Here is a 26671-nt window from a genome sequence, read left to right on the forward strand (position 1 = left end):
CCTAACAGTTTGAGTGCTGGTACTGTGGTGTGCATACTTTACCCAGCCGCAGAGCTTCAGTAAGGGCTGCCTCTTGCAACATCTATTGGTGTACCCCTCGCATAGTGCAAGGTAACGCTGGGCTCATCTTGTGGGTGCTCTATCTTGCTTGCCACCAGATGGAAATATAAGTTTGGAGGATGTGCCAAAAGGAGAGAGAGGTCAATCTGAACTCCAGCTCTCAAGATGATGCAGGTTGGACTGTTGACTTCAGGACGGGTAAAACCTAGAGCCCGTGAACCTGTCGGAACCCTTCTTCAAACTTCAGAGTGGAGTGGAGCATATTTTTCTTCAGGGATGCTGCCTGACCCATACTCCAGCATTTTGTGTGCAGTCTGAAGAGGAGTTCCTATCCGAAACATCACCTATTCTTTTTCTCCAGAGATGCTGCCTGACCCGCTGAGTTACTCCAGCATTCTGTGTCTATCTTCGGTTTGAATCCTCCTCCACTCCCCTGGCATATGGGGTTCCACAGGGCTCAATTTTAGGGCCCCTGCTCTTCTCTCTATACCTACTTCCTCTGGGCTCAATTTTAAGAAGGCATGGCATCTCCTTTCACTTTTATGCAGATGATAGCCAGTTATATATGCCACTCAGGAAAGAAGACGACTATTCTCTAAAATCACTTCTGTCTTGTCTTGAGGACATTAAGTCCTGGATGGCCTTAAACATTCTGGGACTTAATGAAAAAAAGACAGAGGTGATTTTGTTTGGCCCCAATGGCTGCCGTGAACCTCCCTTTGTTGACTTGGGTCCACTGGCATTGTCCGTAAAGCCAACAGTTTTAAACCTGGGTTTTAGGATGGACGGAGATTTTAAACTAGATAAACAAATAGGCGCGGTGGTTAAGTCCAGCTTCTTTCACCTAAGGAAGCTGGCAAAGGTGAAGCCCATCTTCGAGCGGCAGCATTTTGAAACAGTAATCCATGCCTTTATTACATCTAGGCTGGATTACTGTAACGCACTCTACTCTGGAGTCGCACGAGCTTCATTGGCTCGTCTCCAGCTGGTTCAAAATGCTGCCGCCCGCCTTTTAACCGGAACTCGAAAGAGGGAGCACATTACGCCAATTTTGGCCTCCCTTCACTGGCTCCCAGTGCACTTTCGAGTTCATTTTAAAATTCTGTTATTTGTTTTCAAATCGTTGAATGGGCTCGCCCCGCCTTACCTCTCTGAGCTGCTCCACCTATATGCTCCTGCCCGGTGCCTCAGGTCAGCTGATCAGCTGCTCCTTGAGGTACCAAGGTCTAAGCGGAAGCTCAGAGGGGATAGAGCCTTTTCTGTTGCTGCTCCGGCACTCTGGAACACCTTGCCGTTGCACATCAGACAGACAGGCCCCCTCACTGTCCATCTTCAAATCCTCCCTAAAAACTCATTTTTATTCTCTGGCTTTCGACACTGGCTGAGACATTGCTCCTGTTCTTAGTGCTTTTAATGTCTTTTAATTTTTACTGTTTTTTAGTCCGTCGTTTTACGGTTTTTAATGGTTTGTAATAACTTTTTGTCCATGAGTTCTCATGTACAGCACTTTGTGGCAACTGCGGTTGTTTAAAGTGCTTTATAAATAAAGTTATTATTATTATAAACCAGTATCTGCAATTCCTTCCGACACAATTAAGGAACCAGGGTCAATGAGCTGTTTACTCTTCCACTTAGCTTCTTAAACCTCCTGTCAGAATTGCAGACGCAATGTTTTGCTGTTGGATAGAGGAGGCGGATTAAATAATATTAATGATCAGTTTGGCTGACAGGCCACCGTTATGTCAAGTCTGATTTAAATTAGCATTAATACGGAAGAGTTGACAGAATCTGTTTAATCAGGAAATAGTGCCCTTCAGTGTTCCAATGTACCAACAAGCTAAATTGCTCTGAAATTCTTCCATGCTTCTTTGAATGGGATGTCCACACTCATGATTGTTATAGCCAAACAACGTGCTTCCTTAAAATAATCCCTTCTGCCTGCAAGTAATCCAAAAGGCACGAAAAATGCATTTATTGACAAAAATAGGCATAAAAAAGGCTTTTATTTCCACCACCAAAATATGGGTAAAAATTGTAGTGTACTATCGTACACTACATTAAATGACCAAAGTTGCCTGGTTGCCTCCTAGCATTTTTTTTCAAATTATCTGGTGTTAAACTATGCTGTCTGTCAGACAGAATACACTTCAGTTGTGAAAAACTTCTTTCCACCTCAGCTGAGGTCACTGGTGCATACCCGAAACAAGCTACAGACTCTATATTTATTCATGTCGATATCTTGTGCATTACCTTTGAGAACTTTAGCTATGTTTTCTATTTCTTCAAGATCTTTGTTAGCTAAAATCACTCTCTCACATTTTCCTTGTATGTCTTTACCTACATCGCCAGGAACTTTACGAATATCGTCAGTCACTTTGTTGAAAACCTGCAAGTTATTCACTAATGTTTCGCCATGTTTCTCAAGGGAAATGATTGCTTGTGGGAAGTTTGTAAAATTGGAAGCAATAAACACAAGATTGCGGTGGAGGGACTTTTTCTGCATGATTTCACTGACGATCTTGACTGCAGCAGATTCTTCTTCAAAACAGTTGATGATTTATTTTATCTTTTCAAAATTGCAGCATAGTAGAGTACAGCAAGAGAGCCATGTACCCCACCTAGTCAAAACGGGCTGAGGAGGTAGCAGAATTACAGGTGCCATTCCCTTGAACAACTGGACACGTGAAGGTACTTTCAGGAAGATTTTCTTGACATTGGAAACTAGGCGATTGACATTTGGAAACAAGCTATGTCTGTGCTTGGCAATTCTATGAAGTCCTTGAGCTAAGCATGTCAAATGCAACATTTTGGGGAATAAAACTTTAAGTCACAAACAGAAGAACATTCTCATGTTTTATACCTTCTGGCCAAAGTACAGCAAGTGAAGATGTAAACAACTGAGCAATAGTTGAACTGTTTGACTTCCCCAATACCTCCGATGTCAACAAATACTCCTTTGATGGTTGACCTGCCTCCAGTATATGGATGACCACATGGGCAACATATCTCCCCACAGCCTTGGTTGTCTCATCTATTGAGATCCATATTTTGTTGCATGCAACTTCATCTCTAATTTTCTGAACAACAATGTTGAAGTTGCTGTCAACATAATTTTTCTGTAATGATGATTCGCTTGGTCTATGTTCCTCTATGTATTTCTCTAAAAAAACTCTGAGAGGTTTGTTTTCCAATTTCCACAATGGAATTCCAGCATCAATGAATGCCTTGCACAGCAAACTCAGATATGCGACAGATTTGCCAGCAGTAAATGTAGTGAGGAGACAAGCTTGGGTATTTCACTTGGGTAGGCTACACCCCAGCGGTATCAACATTGACTTCTCTAATTTTAGATAGCCCTTGGCTTCTCCATCCTCCCCCTCCCCAGCTCTCCTTCTAGTCCTACTATCTCCGCCTCTTCCTTTCTTTTTCCCGTCTCCCCCCACATCAGTCTGAAGAAGGGTCTCGACCGGAAACGTCGCCTATTCCTCATCTCCATAGATGCTGCCTCACCCGCTGAGTTTCTCCAGCATTTTTTGTCTACCTTTGATTTTTCCAGCATCTGCAGTTCTTGGAGAAGACTGAACCAGCAGGCAGCGGCACGAATGAATGAATGACCGACGGTGGAGCCCCCAGTTTCGCCCCAATGGTGGAAGTTTTCTTGTAAGTTATACTATGTTAACACGTTTATAATAACATTAATATTAACGTGTTAACATAGGAAACATCATTGTAATCACGGTACAACTAGAGAAAATAGCACGACCTTTTAGCAAAATGGCATAAAAAGGCTGATTTAGGCACTTGATCGTGAAAAAGGCATTATCCTGGTGAAATCATCAAAAAAGGCATGAAATGGCATTTATGGCAAAATCCTGGCTCTAGTTATTATCATTTGTGCTTCCACTACCACTAACTACTCTCTGGTAAAATAAAAATGTGCTCAATATATCTCCTTTAAACTTTTCCTCCTCTCACCTGCTTTAGTTTAATTTAGAGATGCAGCGCAGAAACAGGTCCGCGCCGACCAGTGATCCCCACACATTAACACTATCCTACACCCACCAGGGACAATTTTTACATTCATCAATTAATCAATCAATCGGTTTTATTCATCACATACACACATAAGTGCAGTGAAATGAATTTGCCAGCAGCGGTACAATCAAAAAAGAACACACAATACACAATAAAATTTAACACAAACATCCACCACAGCATTCTTCATTGTGGTGGAAGGCACAAAATACAGTCAGTCCTCCTCCATTGTTCACCTGTGGTCGGCCCATAAACCTCCGCAGTCACCGTTACGGACGGCCCGATGTACGGACAGGACGGTCGAACACACTCCGCGGCTTGGAGGACCAGAATCGGCGCTTTCCTACCGGAGACTGCGGCTTCAGGATTTGTAGGCCGCAGGCTGGCGGTTGGAGCTCTTCTCTGGTTGACCCCGGCGAGGGAACCCAGGCTCCAGATGATAAGTCCACGCTGCGCCCGCAGCTAGAAGCTCCGCAGACCATGGCTTCAGGATGTTATAGGCTGCGGGCCAGTGATCGGAGCTCTTCACCGGGGATCCCCACTGAGGGACCCCCATGCTCCGGATGCCGCGCCTGCGGCTAGAAGCTCCGCAGACCGCAGCTTCAGGGTGTAAATGTCCGCGGGCCAGTGATCGGAGCACTTCCTTCCGGCGACCCCGGCGAGGGCTCGCCCGCTCCGCGATGAAAAGTCCACACTGCGCCCGCTGCTGAAACTCTGCGCCCGACTCCAGGAAAGGCCGTTCCAATCCATGGTGTTAGGCCGCGAGGGAGGCAACATGGAAAAAGTTGCCACTCCGTGGAGGAGGCAACCGAAAGCGGTTCCCCCCCCCTCACCACCCCCCACACAAGACGCACCAAGAGACATTAAAACAAACATTTGGACACACTAAAAAAAACAAAAAAGTAGAAATAACTAACACGCTGCTGGCAGGGCATCCATCTCGCAGCGCCCACACCGACCACTTTACCAAGCCAATTAACCTACAAACCTTCAGATCAATGACATGGACAGCTTCAAATAAAGTAAGTCAACCCAAACATTTTCCTACAATGCTGTTGAAAAGTTGTTGTTGCAGGTAAGTACGATTAACATTTGAACACAAGCTAAATTGAAAAGCATAATTTTATGGTGGTTCATTTGATGGCAGTAGATGGAGCTGTTACACAATCATTCTCTGTTTGATGTGAAATAAGGAAAGATGTGAACAGAGAGGCACCAAGCTTCTAAATGTTGATTTTGTAATCTCTGTTTATAGATTTGTTTGGAGCTAGGACTTGTGCTTCCCTCACATGTATTCCTAATGCTTTCTCTGTGAAAGGAACAATTTGGAACAAGAGGGGCTGGAGGCAGTGATAAGCTTGCAATTACCCAGCACCTTATTGTATCCTCTGGACATCTTGTTAATAGAGAGAGTGTTAATACAGTTATTGGTTTCTAGCTTATTATTGCCACGTGTACTGAGATACAATAAAAAACTATCCTGGCAGGACATGCCACACATGAGTGCAATCAGGGCTTGATTTAGATGAAGAGAGGCATTAAGCTGTTCTACTTGTGAGGCCCCCTCCGCGTTGGTTTTCAGCGCTGGCAGCGACCGGACAGCCATGGCGGCCAAATCTCCCACAATTCAAAGCGAGGGAGAAAGTGCCCAGCGCCGACCAGTTGCCGTGGCAGTGCGCATGCGCAGGGCGGCCGATGATGTGCTGGCCGTGGCTGTGCGCATTTGCAGGGGGGAGGACGTGTAGGCCGCGGAAATGCGCATGTGCAAGACGGCCTGCCGTGCTGGCGGATGAGGAGCGAGCGGAGCCCGGCGGCCCAGACACGGATAGCGGGGGGGAAATGGAGAGAGAGATAGAGAGGGGGGCCCGCCCAGAGTTGAACGGTACGTGTCCTGCCTTGGCCGGAGGCCCCCCTAGGCCTCGAGGCCCTAAGCTTAAGCTGACAGAACAGAAGCATCTGGGAAATCCAAGGGTGGAGGAGTCTGCTTCATGACCAATAACAACTGGTGCAACCCTGGAAATATCAAAATGCTTTCCCGTTCCTGCTCGCCGGACCTGGAGCACCTGACGATCTCATGCCGCCCATTCTACCTTCCCTGGGAGTTCGGCTCAGTGATCGTCACAGCCGTCTACATTCCACTGCAGGCGGACACCGACGTGGCACTATCGGCCCTACACGATGTGCTATGTCGACATCAAAACAAGTACCCGGATGCGGCTATGGTGGTGGCTGGAGATTTTAATAAATCAAATCTCAAGAAGGTCATGCCGAACTTCTACCAACACATCACGTGTGCCACCAGGGGGGAGAGAACTTTGGACCACTGCTACACACCGTTCAGGAAAGGCTACAAGGCCGTTTCACTCCCTCCCCATGGAAAATCTGACCACGCTGCCATTTTCCTGTTGCCGGAGTATAAACAGAGGATAGTTCGGGAAGCGGTAGAGACGAGGGATGTAAAGCGGTGGTCCGACCAGTCAGAGGCCATGCTGCAAGATGCACTGAGTGATGTCGACTGGAATATGTTCGAAGCAAGTTCCAGTGACGTCAGTGAGTTTGCGGAAGCAGTCACGGACTTCATCGCAACAGTAACCAACAACATCGTCCCCACGGTAAGGGTAAGCACCTTTCCGAACCAAAAACCCTGGGTAGACAGGTCTGTTCGTGTGGCCCTGAATGCTCGCACCGCTGCCTACAACTCGGGCCTGGCATTAGGAAACATGGACGTCTACAAGGCAGAGTCTACCGACTGCGAAGGGCGGTGAAGGACGCAAAGAGAAGGTACAGAGACAAGATGGAGTTACAGATGGAGCAGCAGGACACCAGAAGCCTGTGGCAGGGGCTACGGATTGTAACCAACTACCGGAGCACCCCTCCCTCATCCGCAAGTGCCGGCACCTCCCTAGCTGATGACCTGAACTCCTTTTACGTTCGTTTCGGGAGGGGCAACACCACCTCAGGTCTGCCTACTATCGACAATACCGCCAGCGGGCTGGCTACCGAAGCTGAAGGGAGGAATGTGCACACATTCTCGCTGTCCGAGCACGACGTGAGGAGGGCTCTGACACGGGTGATCACAAGGAAAGCTGCAGGCCCCGATGGCATCTCGGGGCGAGTACTCAAGTCCTGTGCTACGCAGCTAGCTCCAGTGCTCACTACAATATTCAACCTCTCCCTGGACAAGTCCGTGGTCCCTGCCTGCTTCAAAAAATCCATCATTGTACCGGTACCAAAAAATGCCTCCCCAGCCTGTCTGAATCACTACCGTCTGGTGGCCCTTACCTCGGTAGTCATGAAATGCTTTGAGAGGCTGGTGAAGAAACACATCTGTGCCTTCCTCCCTCGGAACATGGACCCGTTGCAGTTCGCATACCGTCCGAACAGATCCACGGACGAAGCGGTCTCCCAGGTTTTGCACACCGCTCTCTCCCATCTGGACAGCCAGAAGGGGGGCTACGTGAGGATGCTGTTCATAGACTACAGTTCAGCCTTCAACACGATAGTCCCCACCAGACTGGCCGGGAAGCTAATGGAATTGGGGCTCAACACCTCCCTGTGTGCCTGGGTCCTGGACTTTCTCACCGCCAGGCCCCAGGTAGTCAAGATGGGAGGGAATACATCGAAGTCCCTCACCCTGAGCACAGGATCGCCCCAGGGTTGCGTCCTCAGCCCCCTATTGTACTCCCTGTACAGACATGACTGTATGGCTAGGTTCAGCTCCAACTCAATAATTAAGTTTGCTGATGACACTGTGGTGGTGGGCCTGATCTCAGACAATGATGAGAAGGCCTACCGGGAGGATGTGGCTGATCTAGCACTCTGGTGCCAGGATAACAGCCTCCTCTTGAACATCAAAAAAACGAAGGAGCTGATCATGGACTTTAGGAGGGCACATCATCCGAGGACGTACACTCCATTGAGGATAAATGGGGATCCTGTGGATAGGGTGAACTGTTTTAAATATCTGGGAGTCCACATCTCCGAGGATATGACATGGGCATCGCACTCCTCAGTACTCGTGAGTAAGGCAAGGCAGCGCCTTTACCACCTCAGGCAATTGAGGAAATTCAGAGTGTCTCCGAGGATCCTCCAGTGCTTCTACGCAGCGGCGGTGGAAAGCATCTTGTCCGGGAACATTACCATCTGGTTTGGGAATTGCTCTGCCAAGGACAAGAAGGCTCTGTAGAGAGTAGCGCGTTCGGCCGAACACACTATGGGAACTTCACTTGCCCCCCTGCAGGAACTATACATCAGGAGGTGCAACTCCAGAGCCAATAATATCATGAGAGACCCCTTCCACCCCTGCAACGGACTGTTCCAGCTGCTATGGTCAGGCAAACGCCTCCGTTGCCATGCGGTGAGAACGGAGAGGTTGAGAAGGAGTTTCTTCCCAGAGGCCATTCGGACTGTAAACGCCTATCTCACCAGGGACTAACTCTACTGAACGTTTTTCCTTCCATTATTTATTATGTAAAAGAATATGTGTGTTATGATTGTGTTTATAGTTTGTTTGGTTGTTTGTCTTTTGCACAAAAGTCCGCGAGCATTGCCACTTTCATTTCACTGCACATCTCGTATGTGCATGTGACTAATAAACTTGACTTGACTTGACTTGTCTAGCTTATAGGTAAATCCGGCCCTGAGTGCAATCATACCATGAATGATTACACCAGTTAGTGGAAAGAGAGAAAATAAACTTGTGTGACCCTTCCCGTACACTGTGCTTTCACCGTCTTACTTACAGCGCCAACCTTCCTGTTCATCATGGTGTGTGCCTGTATCACATTGGCTTTGCACCATGTTAATTTCACTCAGACAGCGCTCCCCCCGCTTACCCTATCCCCCGCCTGCATAACGGGCTGGTGAAGGAAGCGATGTGTGTGTGTGTGTTCCACTCTGACAGTCGCCGGAGAAATCGCCTAAGTGGGACAGGCCCATTAGTGTGTGGGGATCGCGGGTCAGCGAGTCGAAAGGCCTGTTTCCGCGCTGTATCTCTGAACTAAACTAAATCTCAGTAGAAGTCACAGCGACCATAATCAGTCTTTCATATTTTGCAAGGTATTGATTAACAGATAAATGTTGGCTGGGATACAGAATTAAATGGTCCACTTGACCTTATGAAGTTTTTTTACTTTTACCACAAGGGGCAGATGGGGTCTCTGCACAATGTCCCAACTGAAAGGGCAACACCATGGCGCAGCTTGTAGAGCCACTGCCTCACAGCACCAAAGACCTGGGTTTGATCCGATTCAACAGGGCGGTACAGTGGTGCAGAGGTAGAGTTGCTGCCTCACCACACTAGGGACCCAGGTTCAATCCTGACTACGGCTGCTGTTTGTGCAAAATTTGTACCTCCCCCCCGTGGGGTTTTTCCAGATGCTCCGGTTTCCTCCCACATTAGAAAGATGTGCAGGTTTGTAGGCTAATTGACCTGTAAATTTTCCCTAGGGTGTAGGACAGAACTAGTGTATGGGGATCGCTGGTCAACGCGGACTGGGTTGGCTCAAGCGCCTATTTCTATCCTGTATCTCGAAACTAAACTGAAAGGTGAACGCCTCTGCAATATTAGCGATGTTACAAAACCTACCTTCAGCGGCACTGCAGTTCTGCCACTGGCCCTGTGCACGACTTTGGCGCCTTTGAGGGAGGGGGGAGGGGGGGGGGGGGGGTGGGATTAAAATGCAGGTTTGTCTCGCTTGTCGGAGAGGGATTTCCTCAGGCTGCTAGTCCATGAAGAAAAATGGATCGGACTTCCGTCCCCGGCTTTTTTAATTAAAAAATCGCTGGACAATTTAATAGTTGGATTAAAAATAAAATTCAGATTCAGATTCAGATTCAGAAAACTTTATTGTCTGTCGTAACAGAAAATCTTCTTTGACGTGGCTCAACATACAACCAGGACAATGTACTGATAAGCAGTCATACAACACAGATTTCTGCGAGTACACACAGTGTGTATAGATCTTAAAAGCAAGTATAAAGATTAAAAACTGTAAATATAGACAAGATAAAAGTTGTGGATACGTGTAAAGTGACAGTGCGTCAGGGTTAATTTGTCCCTTGTTCATTTTTTATTTAAACTGTTTATGGCAATGGGTATGCGTGAGTTTTTGTGGATGTTTTTCTTGGGTAGGGGGACTTTATATCGGCGGCCTGATGGCACAAGTTGGAAGGACTTGTGCAGGGGGTGGGTGGGATCCTGTGTAATGAGGTTGGCTTTCCTTTTAACGTAAATGCGACTTCGAATGCCATCAACGCCTACAACGTGATGGATCGTAATATCAGGACAAAACAAAAGTTAAGTCGTGTATTTCACATATAAGGGCAAGAAGGGCAAAGACATGCACCTCGCCGATGCCCTCTCTCGCGCCCCACGGGCTTCCTGCGAACAACACCCACACGAGCGAGAAAGCTTCACGGTCCTTGGTGTCGACTTCGTCTCCAGCAGACAGCTACGAACCCTGGCTACACACACTGCCGCCGATGAAACACTTCAAGTCCTATCGTCCGTTATCAAGACAGGGTGGCCTGACAAGATATCCAACACGCCCATGGCGGTGCAGCCGTTCTTCCTCGTCCGTGACGAACTGGTTGTGCAAGACGGTGTCGACGTCAAGGGCCACAAAGTGGTGGTGCCCTCATCGCTAAGAGACGAGTATTTTGTGGAGGCACACAGCGGACACCCCGGAGCTGACGCCACGCTCGCGCGTGCCCGCGAGCTCTTTTACTGGCCAGGGATGGCGAAATACATTCAGGATCACGTAGCCTCATGCCCCGCCTGCAACAGCCTCGCGCCACATCCGCAGCGACAACCGCTCCGACAACAACCCCCGCCAGCACTGCCCTGGACGTCACTGGCGGCAGACATCTTCGAGTGGAGCGGCAAACACTATCTCGTTCTCGTCGACTCTTTCTCCAATACGGAAGATGAAACGACACTTCTCTGCCTATGGGACTCCGGTATGCTTGCAAACCGACAACGCCCCCCAGTTCAGCAGCCACACGTTCAAGCTTTTTGCTGATCGATGGAACTTTCAGCACATCACAAGCAGTCCCGAGTATCCACAGAGCAACGGACTCACTGAACGCGCCGTCAGAAGCGCAAAGCACTTGATGGAGCGTGCACGTATTTCACATTCGGACATTTACCTGGACCTGATGAATCTTCGGAACATTGCCCGGGATGGTGCCCTGGGCTCACCGGCTCAACGCTTGATGTCTCGCTTGACAAGATCTCCGATTCCCATTGCACAACAACAGCTGATCCCCCGAGTGCTCAAACCCGCTAACGTCCAGAGACGCCTCCAGGAGAAGAAAGACATACAGAAGCGGTCCCATGACCGTTCTAGCAAACCGCTCCAGCCTCTACTGCCTGGGCAGGTCGTCCGCCTTCACACCAAGACTGGTCACTCCCGCTTGGTCACTGTGATAAACTCGGCTGACGAGCCACGTTCGTACATTGTTGATTGTGATGGAACTGTTTACCGCAGAAGCAGACAACATCTTCTTGCTGTGAAAGAGCCGCGACCGTCACCCACTGGTCCATATGCTCCTCCGCTCCAGTTCCAGTCGCCATCTCCTGCGTCCTCCCCTCGCTCCCGCATGCCTACCACCCCTCCGCGGCTCACATTTACTACTAACAACAGGGCTTCGCCCATAAACTCTTCTCCTTTTCGGTCTCCACAGACGGGTTCGGCGGCGTCCTCGCCTACTGGTCTTCATTCTCCTTTTCTCGATGAGGGGGGGAGGATTTGGTTCGCACGCGCTCAGGCCGTGTGAGTCGACCCTCGGACAGATATGGGGAATATGTTTAACATGTGCATGCCACCCCATTGTTTGATGAGTGTGTTTCTTTCTAAAAGGGGAAGGATGTAGATTGATGCTGTTCAGCCACTAACCACATGTTGCTAGCTTTACTAACTCCACCCCATCACCAGAGCTATAACAGCACTCTCCTCCTACAGTCAGAAGATGTTGCACGAAGTCCCAACGGCTGACAGCTTCCATGCTGTGCTTGTACAACAGTGATTAAAGCTATGTTTGATCTAATGATCTATTGTCATCAGTCACACGTCATTTACAGCTTTAATCTAATTTTATGACGCGATAATGTTATTTGGGCCCCAAGCGATTCGGCCATGTCTTTCCTGCCGATATGGGGTTAAAATTCAAGGCAAAGGCAACGTTACAATCGATCGCATTCCAGAAACACCCACTCGCAAATGATTTAAATCCTCAGTTGTTTTGGACAATCATGTCATAAGAGCATCTAAATCGTCTATATTTTGTGTAATTGTCTATCCGTAGTCAATATTTTTATACTAGATATTCACAACAATTTTAGCCACAAGTATTGTGCAAATAATAATGATTTTGTTTATATTGAGGATGTTTCTAGATTAATTTATGGGAATTAAACATTAAATTCCTTCCATCTGGCATATAAATTCATGACAGTGAGATTTTAAAATTATGTTATATTGTGAATTCTTGTGTGAATGGGATTAGTTTGTTATTTGGATACTTAGGCTATTTAAAAAAATTATCCTTTTCTTAAGAAATGGATAGATGTTTAGATCTAGTAATTGAATTTAGATGAATTTAATTGATTAGATGAAACTGATGAATATGAATTTTTTGTTGGGTATTTACTATTTGTTTTAGCGTTTAACTTTATAATTTCTACCTTTTTTCTAAAACTGCAAGTAATAACTTGTTTCTGTTAATGCTGTTCAGTGGTTTTTTTCCTTTACATTTTAAACAGATGTCTCAGAAGAAAAAATGCAAAATTGTCAATCCAAATGCCCAGCAAAAGAGGCTGATTTAGACAGCATTCGCAGAGATTATCTGAATTTGGACTACTCCAAATGTGATGATCTACAGGACATTCTTAATGGGGAAAGTAGTTGGGCAGAAAGGCATGTCATGCATGGTTTGAAGAGCAAAAACTTGTAGTTCACAATGCCAACATTGAAAAGTTGAGGAAAATGGCCATACCTTTTTTAATACTGAAGATATGAAAGTGAATTAGGTGTCAAATTAAACTTATTTTTATGCTTTATCTGATGGGATAAATTGCAGACTTGAGTTTTAAAATCTCAAAATGTTGTAACATTGCTAGCAGTATAGTAGTCCCTCAGTAGAGGGGCTTCCTGAGTCTAGATCACTCATGGCTTGAACCCGCAGCTTTCTGATTCAGGAGATTAGTGTGATAGAAGAGAGCCACCGGTTTAAAATCCAGCCATATCGGCACTTCATACCAATAAGATCCCAGAGAACGATTTGAGTAAGTTTAACATAAGAGCACAGTCCCTGCAGAGGGAGCATTAGTCTGTACATTACTGTGCTCATACTTAGCCTGGGCAGTTTATCTGTAACTAATGCATGTAACAAGCTCGTGCAAAAGGAACTTCATTGAGCCTGACTTCATTTTGAACTCTGACATTTCTGGGAGTGTGGAGATCTGGTCTGGATTCATACCCAGGTCCCACTGTTCCAACCCACTGTGTAATATAATCCAATTGCATCACAAATTAGAAGTCTTGCAGAGTTGTCTTTATGGTTTTAACATTTGGATGGAGCTGCACTAAGTGTGTGGTTGAAGGCTGTGGTGTGAATGACAAAGCAAAGTAGTACAAATGGATTTTTTTTTAAAGGAACTATGGAAAAATCATATTCTGTGGTTTTATTTCCAAAATGTGTTCTTGTTGCCAAGGGAACCGTTTGCTTATCTCGGTTGCCTGGCAATTTGTAATACACTTAGTTTCAAGGCCATTTCTTTTAAAGGAATGATGACAGTCTTATTTGGCATTTAGAGAGCAAACACGTGACAATGTTTTTTACTGAGGTCAACAATTGGAAACACTTTTATCATTCACTGTGCGGAACCGATTATTGATTGGCCGAGCTTTGTCCCTGAATGCAGTCCCTCAATAAAGCAAAGCAATCATGTTTCACAGAACTGCACAGCACTGTCAAAGCTATTCAGCCCATCATAACCTGAACAACTCTCTGAATGGCTACCCCATATCAGTCCCATTCTCTCTCCCCTGTCCTCGCATAGTTTTTCTTATTCAGCAGTTTATTCACTTCCTTTTCATCCAACCTTTGTTTCTGATATTTTAACAATCCACCATATGGAAAAATTCACACCTTGCCCATGGCTCTTTCTTAAAATTGCCTCCTCCATTGCCAGTGTGAGATTACATGTACCTCATATTCCGCTTCGGCAGCTTACACCTAACAATATAAATATTGAATTTTCCAATTTCAAGTAATATCTGTTTATCCCTCCTCCTTTCTTGTGACTACCGCCTTCCCCACACCGTTTGTGCTCCTCCTCTTGACTCAGTGGTGAATCCAACGGGCAGTACAGAGGTGCATCAGTTAGACCTCCAGTTCATCTCTGACTTAAGTCATGCTTGGTCAGAGATCAGAGAGGGGCTGAGTCACAAGTAGGATTTCAACAGCAGTCGTTTGTGGAACAGCTGAATGATGCTGTGTGCTTTGACCTATTGCAAAATCAAGCATAAATGGGTGACTGACCATGTGAAAGACCCAAAGCAAAATGCTTTCACATTAAAATCAAATAACATTCAGGAAAATAAAGAAGGGTTCAGGGCTCAGTAGAGGGCATCAGAAGCTACAGTTCTGTCAATGCTGTTTCCATGCTGTATCTCTAGAAAAAAAGTTGGTTTGAAATATTATCTTTCACATCCCTATTAAGCACTTTACAGTCAATGAAGTACTTCTGAAACATAGTCACTGTTGGGAAGAAGACTTTCAGATAAATTCAGCACCAGTTTAGTTTAGAAATACGGCGTGGAAACAGGCCCTTGGTCCACAGAGTCCACGCCGAGCAGCTATCACCCCGTACACCAGCATTATCCTGCACTGGTGACAATTTGCAATCTTTACTGAAGCCAATTAACCTACAAACCTGTATGACTTTGGAGTGTGAGAGTAAACTAGAGCACCCGGAGAAAACCCACTGGGAGAACGTACAAACTCCATACAGACAGCACCCATAGTCAGTATCGAACCCGGGACTCTGGTGCTGTAATGCAGAAACTCTACCACTGCGCCACTGTGGTGCCCCAATACTAATGTCTTTTATAACAATGTTAAAAATCCAAGGAGAATTGCGCATGGCATTTGAATGATACTTTAGGGTAGATAAGCTCCCAGAATGGTGGAGGGGATTCCAATAACAATTGCAAGTTTTGACTTGTCTTTCGTTACAATGAATGTAATTAATGATCTGTAAGTGTCAAAGGGACATACTATGTCTTGGGAAGAATCAAGGGCCCTTAAAACAGAATGGACTAGCGATCCTCATAGAGTTCAGTCTAAAGGGGTTAGGAGAGATAGATCAGCCATGATTGAATGGCAGAGTAGACATGATGGGCCAAAAGGACCTATCACGACCTTAAAAGGAGTTCAAAGAAATTCGAGGTTTGGTTGACAAATCTAGCAGAACGATTGGGTTAGAAATTGTTTTCTGTGTCTCAAGGGAGGGTCATTATGTACCGATGTTTAAAAAGGACAAGGAGTAAGGAACAGACAATTAGAGGCCATTAGCATGATTGTGATTGTAAACAAGTTGCCAGGATGATTCATTACTGATGATCTGTGGCACCGTTTTGACAGCGATCAGTTTATTAGTATCATAATCATAATCGTAATGTATTAATCAAGTATGTTTTGCAACGTATGACAAATTTGGTTTGCTTTGGGGAAATGAGGTTCATGGCATAGCAGACTGGTCAGCACTTATAGAGAGACAGTGAGGTTAGTGGCTGAAGTGGGAAAAGGGGAATCGAACCAAAAGTCAAAGCAAAAAGAAATACGTTTTTGATATTTCTGTTCAATTAACAACCTGCGTGTCTGTTAAGATTGTTTCAAAAATATCCCCAGTGCTGTTCAAAGTACAAGGTGTTCTCAGAACAAAAAAAAAGAATGCTGGAAGAACTTACTATCACATCGTTTAAAAAACATTTGGACAGGTACAAAGGATTAGTTTAGAGGGATATGGGCCAACTGCAGGTAGGTGGGACTAGTGTAGATGATGCATGTTGGTCGGCGTGGGCAAGTTGGGCTGACGGGCCTGATCCCATGCTGCATGACTGACAGTATGAACTCAGTTTGTCAAGCAGCATCTGTGCAGGCAAAAGATGCAGGTCAGTGATTCGAGTCAAGACCCTGAATCAGGCCAGGCTGTTCTCCCTGTTATCTCCCAATCAATGCCACCAACTTCAATGGTCATTCATCTCAGTTCTGCCTGTGGGACAATGACTTAAGTAAGCAAAGTAGCTGCTAATGTTTGAAAATGTTGGAAAAATTCAGCTGGTCAAGCCTAAAGTAAAAATGGTCAATATTTCAGGTCTGCAACCCTCTGTCATAGTTGCAATGTTAACAATATATCTTTCCACAGATGCTGCCTGACATAGTGAATCCCAACATTGTCTGTTTTTATTTCAGTTTTCCAGCACCTGCAGTATTGTAGATTTTCATTTTAGCTGCTGATTTTGCCAGTGCTTAAAAAGAATCTGTCAATTTTAGATAGTTCATAAAAGAACACCATTTTGCTGAAAGCCAGAACTCTTGCTCGATTCAATCTTCACTCTTGCCAGGTTTTGAAACCAGAGAGTCCTATATTAGAACAGCAGGGTTATTCACACATCGTACAGATTGTATGATCAGTTGCCCTGTGTTGGTGTTCCATCTCAGTATCCTCATCTTTCGGACTGAGCTAATTCCACAGGCTGCTTCAGCAACATGGCAGCATCTTGTAAGTAGCAGGATGGTGACTGTAAATACAGTATATGATCAGATCAAAGTTTTACAAGCTGCACACAACAGGGGAGAGGTCATTACCAATTACAGTAACAGCAAAATTAAACATTTCAAACTACCCTGGGAAGAAGTTGGCAGATATGAATTAGAAACAGATTGATAAAGTTCCGACAGAGAATCGTAACATTTTTACTTCCTCGGCATCTTGTAATATCAGATACCCTTTTATTCACAAACCTAAGGGGCTGTCCCACTTGGGCGACCTAATCCGCGAGTTCTGGCGAGTTTGCCCTCGACTCATACTCGCAGCATGGTCGACACAAGGTCGTAGGAGGTCTTTGTAACTCTCCTTCATGTTCGAGAGTAGTCCCCGTGTACTCGAGGCCTTGGCTAGGTTGCGGCGTATTTTTCAACATGTTGAAAAATGCCCGCGAGTAAAAAAAGGTCGCCATGGAAAAAAATCGATACTTTATTTACTCGTAGGTTTAGTCGTAGTAGGTCGGCATGTTAGTCGTAGGTAATCGAGGGTAGTCGTAGATAGTCTTCATCATAGTCGAAGGGAGGTCGAAGGAGATTGAAGGAGGTCGTCTTCACTCTCCACTATTCGGCGTCCAATTTTCCCGAAGTTAGTCGTAGCTAGTCTTCTACATAGTCGAAGGAGGTCTTCAATATGACATTTTTTCAAACTCTCCTAAACTCTTCTAAACTCGCCAATTGGGTCGCCGCAGTGGGACAGGCCCTTAAGAATGTTGCAGGTTCAATGGCAGTACAGGAGATGCTTCGTGTTCAGTTATTTAGATATCGTTTAATGTGTGAGTCCCTTTTCTTGGTTCTGTTTGGCTCTGTGCAGCATATATTTCTAAGGACATTGCACAGCCTCCCAAAGTAGTGTTCCTGCTCTCCATCTCTGTTCTCAATCTTGCCCTGGTAATTGCAATCTTAACTCTAGTTTGGAAAAATAAAATAATGATTTGATTTTGTTACTATATATCCCAGGGTGTTTCTACCCTTTTATGTAGTTTTTGAAGAACAGTAACTTTCCCAATGAAGAAAACACTCCAATTAATTATACTCATTACCGAGCAAATAATCCTATGACATAAATTGGAGGATAAATACTGACCATGACTTTGAGGATTAGTTTTGTATATTACCTCTGCAATCTAAACAATGAAAGACACAAAGCACTGAGTTAACTTAGCGGGTCAGGCAGCATCTCTGGAGAGCATGGATTGGTGATGTTGCGGGTTGGGACCCTTGTTCAGACTGATTCTGCAATGGGATCTGTTCTTGGGATCTTGGGTTAATTTCTCAACTGAGACTCAGCATCTCTGGCAATGCAGCACCTCATCAGCGCTAGGGGCACAAATGAGAAATAGGATGAACCGGTCAACCATCAAAACCGGCAAACGATAACTTAGTTACCCATTCCCACAGACACTTGCAGTGTCCATGTCATTCCTGAGAGAGGTACGGTCAGGTGAAAAGGTGCAGGAATGTTAAGCTAAATCCCAGGTAAATCCCACCTCTTTCCTAGATATGACCTGAAACAACAAAAAAACAGCTTCCAGTTGACAACACTAGCCAGGAACTAAATTTCCAACGAGTTTTAGTGTGATGTGATATCATCTTCCTTCAGGGAAGTGTTGATTTCCCTGTTGATTTACATTGAATCTGCTTTCACTGACTGAGCCAAGAATTTCTCCAAAGGTCAGTGACCCTGTGTGAAAAGAGAAACCCCTTGATGCCTAATTATGCGATCACAACACTCCTATCCACGTCATGTCCTTATTTCAAATTGCTTAATTGAAACGATCAACTCACAAGTCTCCTCGAACGTAAATAACTTGCTAATTAGCCTGAAAATGTTTTTCTAAAATCCCATCTCCACCCCCAAAACACGGATCTTCATATAATCTTCATATATGACCCACTGGTCTGTACTGCAGTATAATAATGTTGAGTTCATACAACGGTGGTAACATTGAGTTCAGTGAACGGTTTAAAACTGGTGGTAATGATTCAGTTGCTTATTATCTCCGGCTCTCCATGTTGAAATGAAAATGGATAGAATTGTAAGCCTGATAAGGAAATTGCAATGAGAACAATGGTGGGCCAACACTGATCAATATTATGATAGAGAAAATGAGGCTGCAACTTCCAGTCCTGATTCCATGAATGAGTGGGTAAGCATATGATGAGCGCTTGACAGCACTGGGCCTTTACTCTTTGGAGTTTAGAAGGTTGAGGGGGGACCTCATTGAAACTTACAGAATATAGGAAGGCATAGATGGAGTGGATGTGGAAAGGATGTTTCCACTGGTGGGAGAGTCCAGGACCAGAGGTCATAGCCTCAGAATTAAAGGGCGCTCTTTTAGAAAGGAGGTGAGGAGGAACTTCTTTAGTCAGAGGATAGTTAATTTGTGGAACTCATTGTCACAGAGGGCTGTGAAGGCCAAGTGAGTGGATATTTTTAAGGCAGAGATAGACAAATTCTTGATTAGAACGGGTGTCAAGGGTTATGGGGAGAAGGCAGGAAAATGGGACTAGGTGGCTGAGATCAGCCATGGTATAATGGTGGAGTAAACTCAATGGACTAATTCTACTCCTATAACTTGTGAATTGTGAACTTCCAGATTGCACATGTGTGTAGATAATGGCAGGCGTTAACTCTGGAGGTCACTTTCCAGTAGAATCAAAAGAATCAACAAAATGATTAGTGCCGAAATAAATCAACTGAAAATGTTGCACTTTGTGTTTTTGAGTCGGAATAAGTTTTGAATGGGCACCTCTTTCTTCGCAGCCTGTGTGGCTAAAAATGTCAATTTAACAAGTGTAATTGCCTCAGAAATTTGTTTTAAAACGCAATATCAGTTCAGAGTAGTATGGAAATTGAATTCACCAACTTTAGGTAACAACCTCTTCCCCCCCCCCCCCCCCCACTCTTTCCTGTGTCTCATCTCTACCCCAGTGCAGGATTACAGCATCTGTAGTTCATTGTGTAACTTGCTGCTTATGATCACTGCTGGATTGTATCCTTGAAGAGAAGTGTTACACTTGGCAGCCACCAAAGCAACTGAGTGTCAGAGGATCAGTTTCATTGTTGTTTGTTAACTGTTGTCAGTGGGGAGTAACCAGGGGGATTATTGAGCACCGTCACTCATTGGTGTAACGGGACATGAGGATCTGGGGGCACGTGGCAACACAAACAATGTTGGTCTGTCCTCCTGAGTGTAACATGAAACTAATCGTAGCCAGGGCTTTCACTCATGCAATAATACAATGACTTTAGCTACCTTTGTGGGGGGTGGGGGTTGAGAGGGGAGGGAACGCTTTCATTTGTGATCAGCTCCACAAAACTTGAAACTCCTGAAATGATAGAGGTCGACTTAAACTTACTTAAGGGCCTGTCCCACTTACGTGTCCCTGGCACGCAAATTACGCAACCTCATGGTCGCGTTGAGGCGCACGGGCATCGTATGGCCGCGCGTGGCCGGTCCCACTGAGAAACGTGGAAGGGTACGTAATTGTGTGCGACATCGCGTGGGGCTCCGAAATTTTTGTAGCAAACGGCATCTTCGCGCGCCAAAGGCCTGTCGCAGAACTGACGGCCAAAGTGGGACAGGCCCAAGACCCTGGCGCGAAGCAAGGTCTCACCTTCAACAGCAGCAGAAGCAGGCAAATGATCGCCGAACTCGGCCTGGGGCTCACGGCCGTTGCGGTCCGGATCCGCCCCCACTTCTACTCCCAGAGCGGGACCAAGAAAATTGAAGATAGACTCAAAATGCAGGAGTAACTCAGCGGGACCGGCAGCATCTCTGGAGAGAAGCATTGGGTGAAGTTTCAAGTCAAGACCCTTCTTTTTAGACTGAAGAAGAGTCTCGACACGCAACGTCACCCATTGCTTCTCTCCAGAGATGCTGCCGGTCCCGCTGAGTTACTCCATCTTCAAATGACGTCACGTGCTCCAGGCAGCTGTGCGTACGCATGAAATCGCGCCCGACCTTCGCGGGACCGTCGCGGCTCAACGCGACCATGAGGTCGCTTAATTTGCGTGCCAAGGACATGTAAGTGGGACAGGCCCTTTACTTACTGCCTATTATGCCTCCTGGCATGTAGGGCAGCAACAAAGGTCCTCCAGTCCTGTCTGTTCTGGGCTAGGCATCACGCCCAGTGGTGTTGATTCCTTCAGTTGCTGTTTCCGTAACATATTTGTTTGACGAGACAGGGTTGTTAGCCCTGTGCTCAACCTCCAACCTGGAGGACCAGTGGATTGCTCTTCGTCTCACCTCTACCGTTCGACCTGTCCAGCATGAGAGACCCTAACAGGAGACGAATCTCCCGCTGGCATAGCTCCAGGGGTCACTGAGACACACAAGCTCCCCGGCCACGACAAGGTTGCAATCCAACGGGGAGGATCGACTTAATGGGACAGATCTATTGCTCAGCAAATTTAGAACAGATTTTTTTTTTTGCAAACATTCCTGTTTGTGTCATCTTTTTGTGATTTAGGAATAATGTCATACTTATGAAAAGCAAAGTGGCACAAATAAGTTATAGAGAAACAAGGAACTGCAGATGCTGATTTACAGAAAAATACACAACATTCTGGAGTAACAGCGAGTCGGGCAGCATCTCTGGAGAAAAGGAATAGGTGACGTTTTGGGTTGGGACCCTTCTTTAGACTGAATGTAATAATACTAATAATAAATTTTATTTATGGGCGCCTTTCAAGAGGGCGCCTGGGAGGTGGGGGGGGGGGGAAGAAAACTGGAAGAGAAAAGGGGCAGGACAAAGCCTGGCAAATAATAGGTGGATAGACACAAAATGTTGAAGTAACTCAGCGGGTCAGGCAGCATCTCTGGAGAAAATAGATAGGTGACATTTCAGATTGGGACAGTTCTTCAGAAAAAAATAAGGAGTCTGAGGAAGGGTCTTGAACCTAAATGTCACCTATCCATTTCTCCAAATATGCTTAGAAAAGAACTGCAGACAGTGGCGGAAATCCCGGGGGGGCTAGGGGACACACGTCCCCCCTCTGTTTTGAGAGATGGGGGTCGAGCCTCCCCCCCAACCCGATTTTAAAACCCGGTGAAATCTTCGCTTTCTGCGAGACTGGGGGTGGGACTGCTGATCGAGGGCGCCGATTAGACGAGAGAGACGTCGGTCAGCAGGTAATGTGGCGGGACATGATGATTGAGTGCGATGATTGGAGGAGGGAGGTGTCTGTCAGAGGCGGAAGTAGGGGGGTGGGACTGAGGATAGAGCGGGGCGATTGGAGGAGGGAGACGTGCCCAGGTCATAGGGTCACAACGGCACATCCTCACACCCTGCTTCTTGCAAAGACTCTATCCCCTACTCTCAATTTCTGAAATGCCCTCTTTAATAAATATTATTCCCCCCTGTTGTCATAGATGGATCTCTCACCTGCATCTCCTCAGTGTCCTGTAGTTCTGCTCTCGTTTTCCCCTCCCCCCAACAAAGATAGAGTTCCCCTGGTCCTTACTTTCCACCCCACCAGTTTCCGCATTCAATGCATCATTCTCCGTCATTTCCACGGCCTTCAACATGATCCCACCGCCAGTCACTACCCATCCCCACACCTTCCGCTTTCTTCTGAGACTGCTCTCTCCGCAACTCCTCAGTACATTCATCCCTTCCCACCCAAACCATCCCTCCCCAGGTACTTTCCCCTGCATCCACATGTGTTGGAACACCTGTCCCGATACCTCTTGCCTCACATCATCCAGGGACACCAGTAGTCCTTCCATATGAGACCAAGGTTTGTGCACACCTCTTCTAACTCCATCTACTGTATCCAGTGTTTCTGATGTGGCCTCCTTTTCATCAGCGAGAGTAAGCGTAAACTTGGCGACGTTTCGCTGGACACTTGTGGTCGGTCTGCCGAGGTCTACTGGATCTCGCGGTTACTAACCATTTTAACTCCCCTTCACATTCCAAAACTAAACTCCCATGAACCATTTGAGGTGCATGGATGTGATTCCCTAAGTCGTTTTTTTGGAAAGAAACAGGGCATGATGGTCAAGCCATCTTTACCATTGGGAGCGTCACCCTAACTCGATGATCAGATGCTCATCTCTTGCTCAGAAGGTTGTGGATTGAAGTAGCTTCCAGATTCTTGGAAAGTATCCAGTGTAATCCTCAAGGGATGTACCCTTTGTTGTAGGACCTATTCTTTGAATTGGTTATTAAATGTACATTCCATCCACTCTCGCCAGGGACATGAGGCACCATTTGCATTAATTCAGAGGAGAGCAGTTCGCTTATTCCAATAAAAATGTTTATTCCTCTTTGAACATTACAAAAACAGATTTTCTGTTGATTATCACATTTTTGGGAGCTTGCTCTGTGCAAATTGGCTGCCAGGTCTCCTACGTTCCATGAGACTACAGATGAAAATATACAACATTGGCATTGAAGTGTTATAACACATCTTGAAGCCTCGAGAGACGTGATATCAATAGAAGTCTTGTTTTTGTGCAGAGAAGCGATTAACCTGGGAGATTAATCCAATATACTCTGAGGCACTGTTAGTGATAATTGGAAAGCATATTATGAAAAGATGGGGTAAGCATTTTGCTGAGCAATTAAGCTCAGAAGTCGCTCTTCGGAACTGAGGAACAGTCTCAGAACATAGGAGGAATATGAACAGGAGAACAATTTGAATAATTTTAGATAGCTATACAGCACGGAAACAGACCCTTCGCCCCATCCTGCCAACACCCGCTGACCAGCCTGCGTTTGTCCCATATCCCTCTAAGCCTGTCCAATCCTTAAGTACTTGAATGTTTCTTAAATGTTGTGATAGTACCTGCCTCAACTATCTCCTCCGGCAGCTCATTCCATAAACCCGCCTCCTTTTGCTGAAAAGGATATACCTCGGGTTCCTATTAAATCTTTTCCCCTCCTAACTTTAAACCTATGTCCTCTGGTTCTCGATTCCATTTGCTCTGGGCAAGGGACTCTGTGCACCTATTCCTCTCATGATTTTGTGCATCATTCATCCACCTATCCAAATATGCAAGCTCTTCTTCCCCAAGAAACACCAAATGCTGCTTTTAACAATAAAGCTATCTGCTTTCTACTTTAGTCACCTCCCATAACCAGTGCAAGGTCTAAAACTTCACATCGAGTTCATGAATAGCCTAATATTGGGTTTAGCCTTGGCGAGCTCTATGTTGCCAAAGCAACAGAGTATTTTACAATCAACTGCCGCAGTATTTGATCTACGAAAAGTACAAAAGCCTCTATGTCGCGCACACACACACACAAGCCGACAATGGTGGGATGGTATTTCCAGGAACAAAGGCATCATGCACCCTCTGTCTTCCAGCAACAAAACTGAAATAAAGGTGCTTTCAATGGGAAGCCTGTAAATTCTATTGCCAAGCATTCTAAGCAGAACAATGCAAAGGCAGCTTTGAACTAGCTCTGGTTTTTGAGGCTTAAATGGAAACAAATTGTTGTAGTAACACAGCAGGTCAGGAAGCATCTCTGGAGAATCATTGAAGGGTCTTGAACTGAAATGTCACTCTTCCACGATGTCCAGAGATGTTGCCTGACCTATTGATTTACTCCAGAACTTTGTGTCCTTTTGTGTATTGTCTGGCATCTTTGTTTCTGCTTTTTTTTTTTTAGGTTGTTTTGCCCCATTTATGCAAGGAGTCCATTGTTGACAACCTGGACTAGCCTTGTTATCACTTTGAGGCATGGACTGTATCTCCTGCAAATTTAAACTGAAACCAAAAAGCCGAGGTATATTTTTAAATTTTACCTTCTCACCTTCTGAGAGCAGAAATTAAAAAAAAATACAGGAGCAGAAGTAGTCATCCATGCTTTGCACTCATTCACACAATGGTGTTTGCTGAAGATACTGTAGACACAAAATGCTGGAGTAACTCAGTGGGTCAGCCAGCATCTCAGGAGAATAGGAAAAGTAAAGGAATAGGTGATGTTTCAGTCTCAACCCAAAACGTCACCTATTCCTTCTCTCCAGATATGCTGCCGGACCCGCTGAGTTATTTCGGCATTTTGTGTCTACCTATGGTGTAAACCAGCATCTGCAGTTTCTTCCTACGCATGTTTGCTGAAGGTCTGACGATGTTAGTTTCCATTTTTAAAACACTTTATATTTAATGTGGAAATTGTCAGAACATATTGTCCTGTTGCCCCATTTTACCAACCGAACCTCATCTGTCCCAGCAGGACCAAAACCAGAGATGGTGGAAAAACTCACCCAGTCATGCAGCATCTGTGGAAAAAGAAATCAGTTAACTCTGCAATAATGAACAATGAATAATGGAGACTAGCCAATGTTGTTCCTTTACTTAAGTAGGAAAAAAGGGATGATGCTGGAAATTATTGGTTGGTGAGCTACCACAGTGTCTACCACCATACCTCAATGGTATGGAAGCTCTAGAGAGGATCCTTAGGGATAGGGTCTGAAGAAGAGTTGTGACCCAAAACGTCACCTGTTCCTTTTTCCAGAGATGCTCCCCGACCCGCTGAGTTACTTCAACATGCTGTGTCTATACTTATGAATAGAATTTACTCGTATTCTGTACTCAGGAGTTTTCCCTCTTTGCAATGCCTATGGAACTTGTGTATGGGTTGGTTGTCCACGTGTATAGTGTAGAGACTCATGCTTCCAGTGCTGGAATCTTAAGCAAAACACAAAGTGCTGGAGGAACTCAGCAGGTCCGACAACATTTATGAAGGAAATGAGCAGATGATGTTTCAGGTCAGGGCCCCTTTTTTTACTCAAAAAGGGGTCCAACACAAAACATTTGTCTGTCCATTTCCTCTCCAGATGCTTTCTGACCCGCCGAGTTCCTCCAGCATTTTATGTTTAGCATACGTATAGTATTTGACTGAATAGCACACAGACTTGGTTTCTCATTGTATCTTGGTGCACATGACAATAATGCACCAAAATTCACAAGCATGGCTGCTCCTGTCACCCCTTCATGAACATAAAACAGAATGATGAACAGAAGATCCAACTGACAAGCTTGACAGGTTGGGTTACCAGTCTGAACAAGGGTCTCGACCCGAAATGTCACCTGTTCCTTTTCTCCAGAGTTGCTGACTGTCCCGCTGAGCTACTCCAGCTTTGTGTGTCTACATTCAGTGTAAGCCAGCATCTGCAGTTCCTGCCTACACAGTTGGGTTACAAGATGGGTTTTGGAATTAAATAAATTGTTTTGGATTTGCAACACAGAAATAGGCCATTCTAACCAACCTCATCAGCTGATTCACGTTTCCCTTCCATCCTCTTCTGTTTATCCAGCTAGCCCATGATCCACCCTTTAGCAGAAACAATAAACTGCAGATGCTGGTGAATACACAAAAGGACACAAAGTACTGGAGTAACTAAGCAGGTCTGGGGCAGCATTTCTGGGGAACGTCACTGAAGTAGATTCTCAACCTAAAATGTCATCTCAAGTCAAGTCAAGTCAAGTTTATTTGTCACATACACATACGAGATGTGCAGTGAAATGAAAGTGGCAATGCTCGCGGACTTTTGTGCAAAAAATCCATGTTCCCCAGAATTTACGAAGTAATTCCTAGGAATATTGCAAATCACTGGTTGTCCTAAAATAATCAGTGGCATAATTGAGTCTTAGTGTGGGAATCCATCATATTTCCGGGTCCTACTAATATTCTGCTATCAAATCTGTATTTAGAGATTTTTTTTCAAAATAAGAAATTAGCTGGATTGCTGTAACGTGCAAGAGTTTTCATCTGCTGATTAGTATTT

At 45.4% G+C, this 26671-nt stretch overlaps 1 protein-coding gene across 4 annotated transcripts in view; it reads left to right on the forward strand.

Annotated features, from left to right (window-relative positions):
- Positions 1 to 26671, forward strand: part of syt16 (synaptotagmin 16) — a 125718-nt gene that overhangs the window by 35761 nt on the left and 63286 nt on the right. The window lies entirely within an intron of this gene.

This window comes from Amblyraja radiata, chromosome 9 (assembly GCF_010909765.2).
Source record: "Amblyraja radiata isolate CabotCenter1 chromosome 9, sAmbRad1.1.pri, whole genome shotgun sequence".
Taxonomy (NCBI): domain Eukaryota; kingdom Metazoa; phylum Chordata; class Chondrichthyes; order Rajiformes; family Rajidae; genus Amblyraja; species Amblyraja radiata.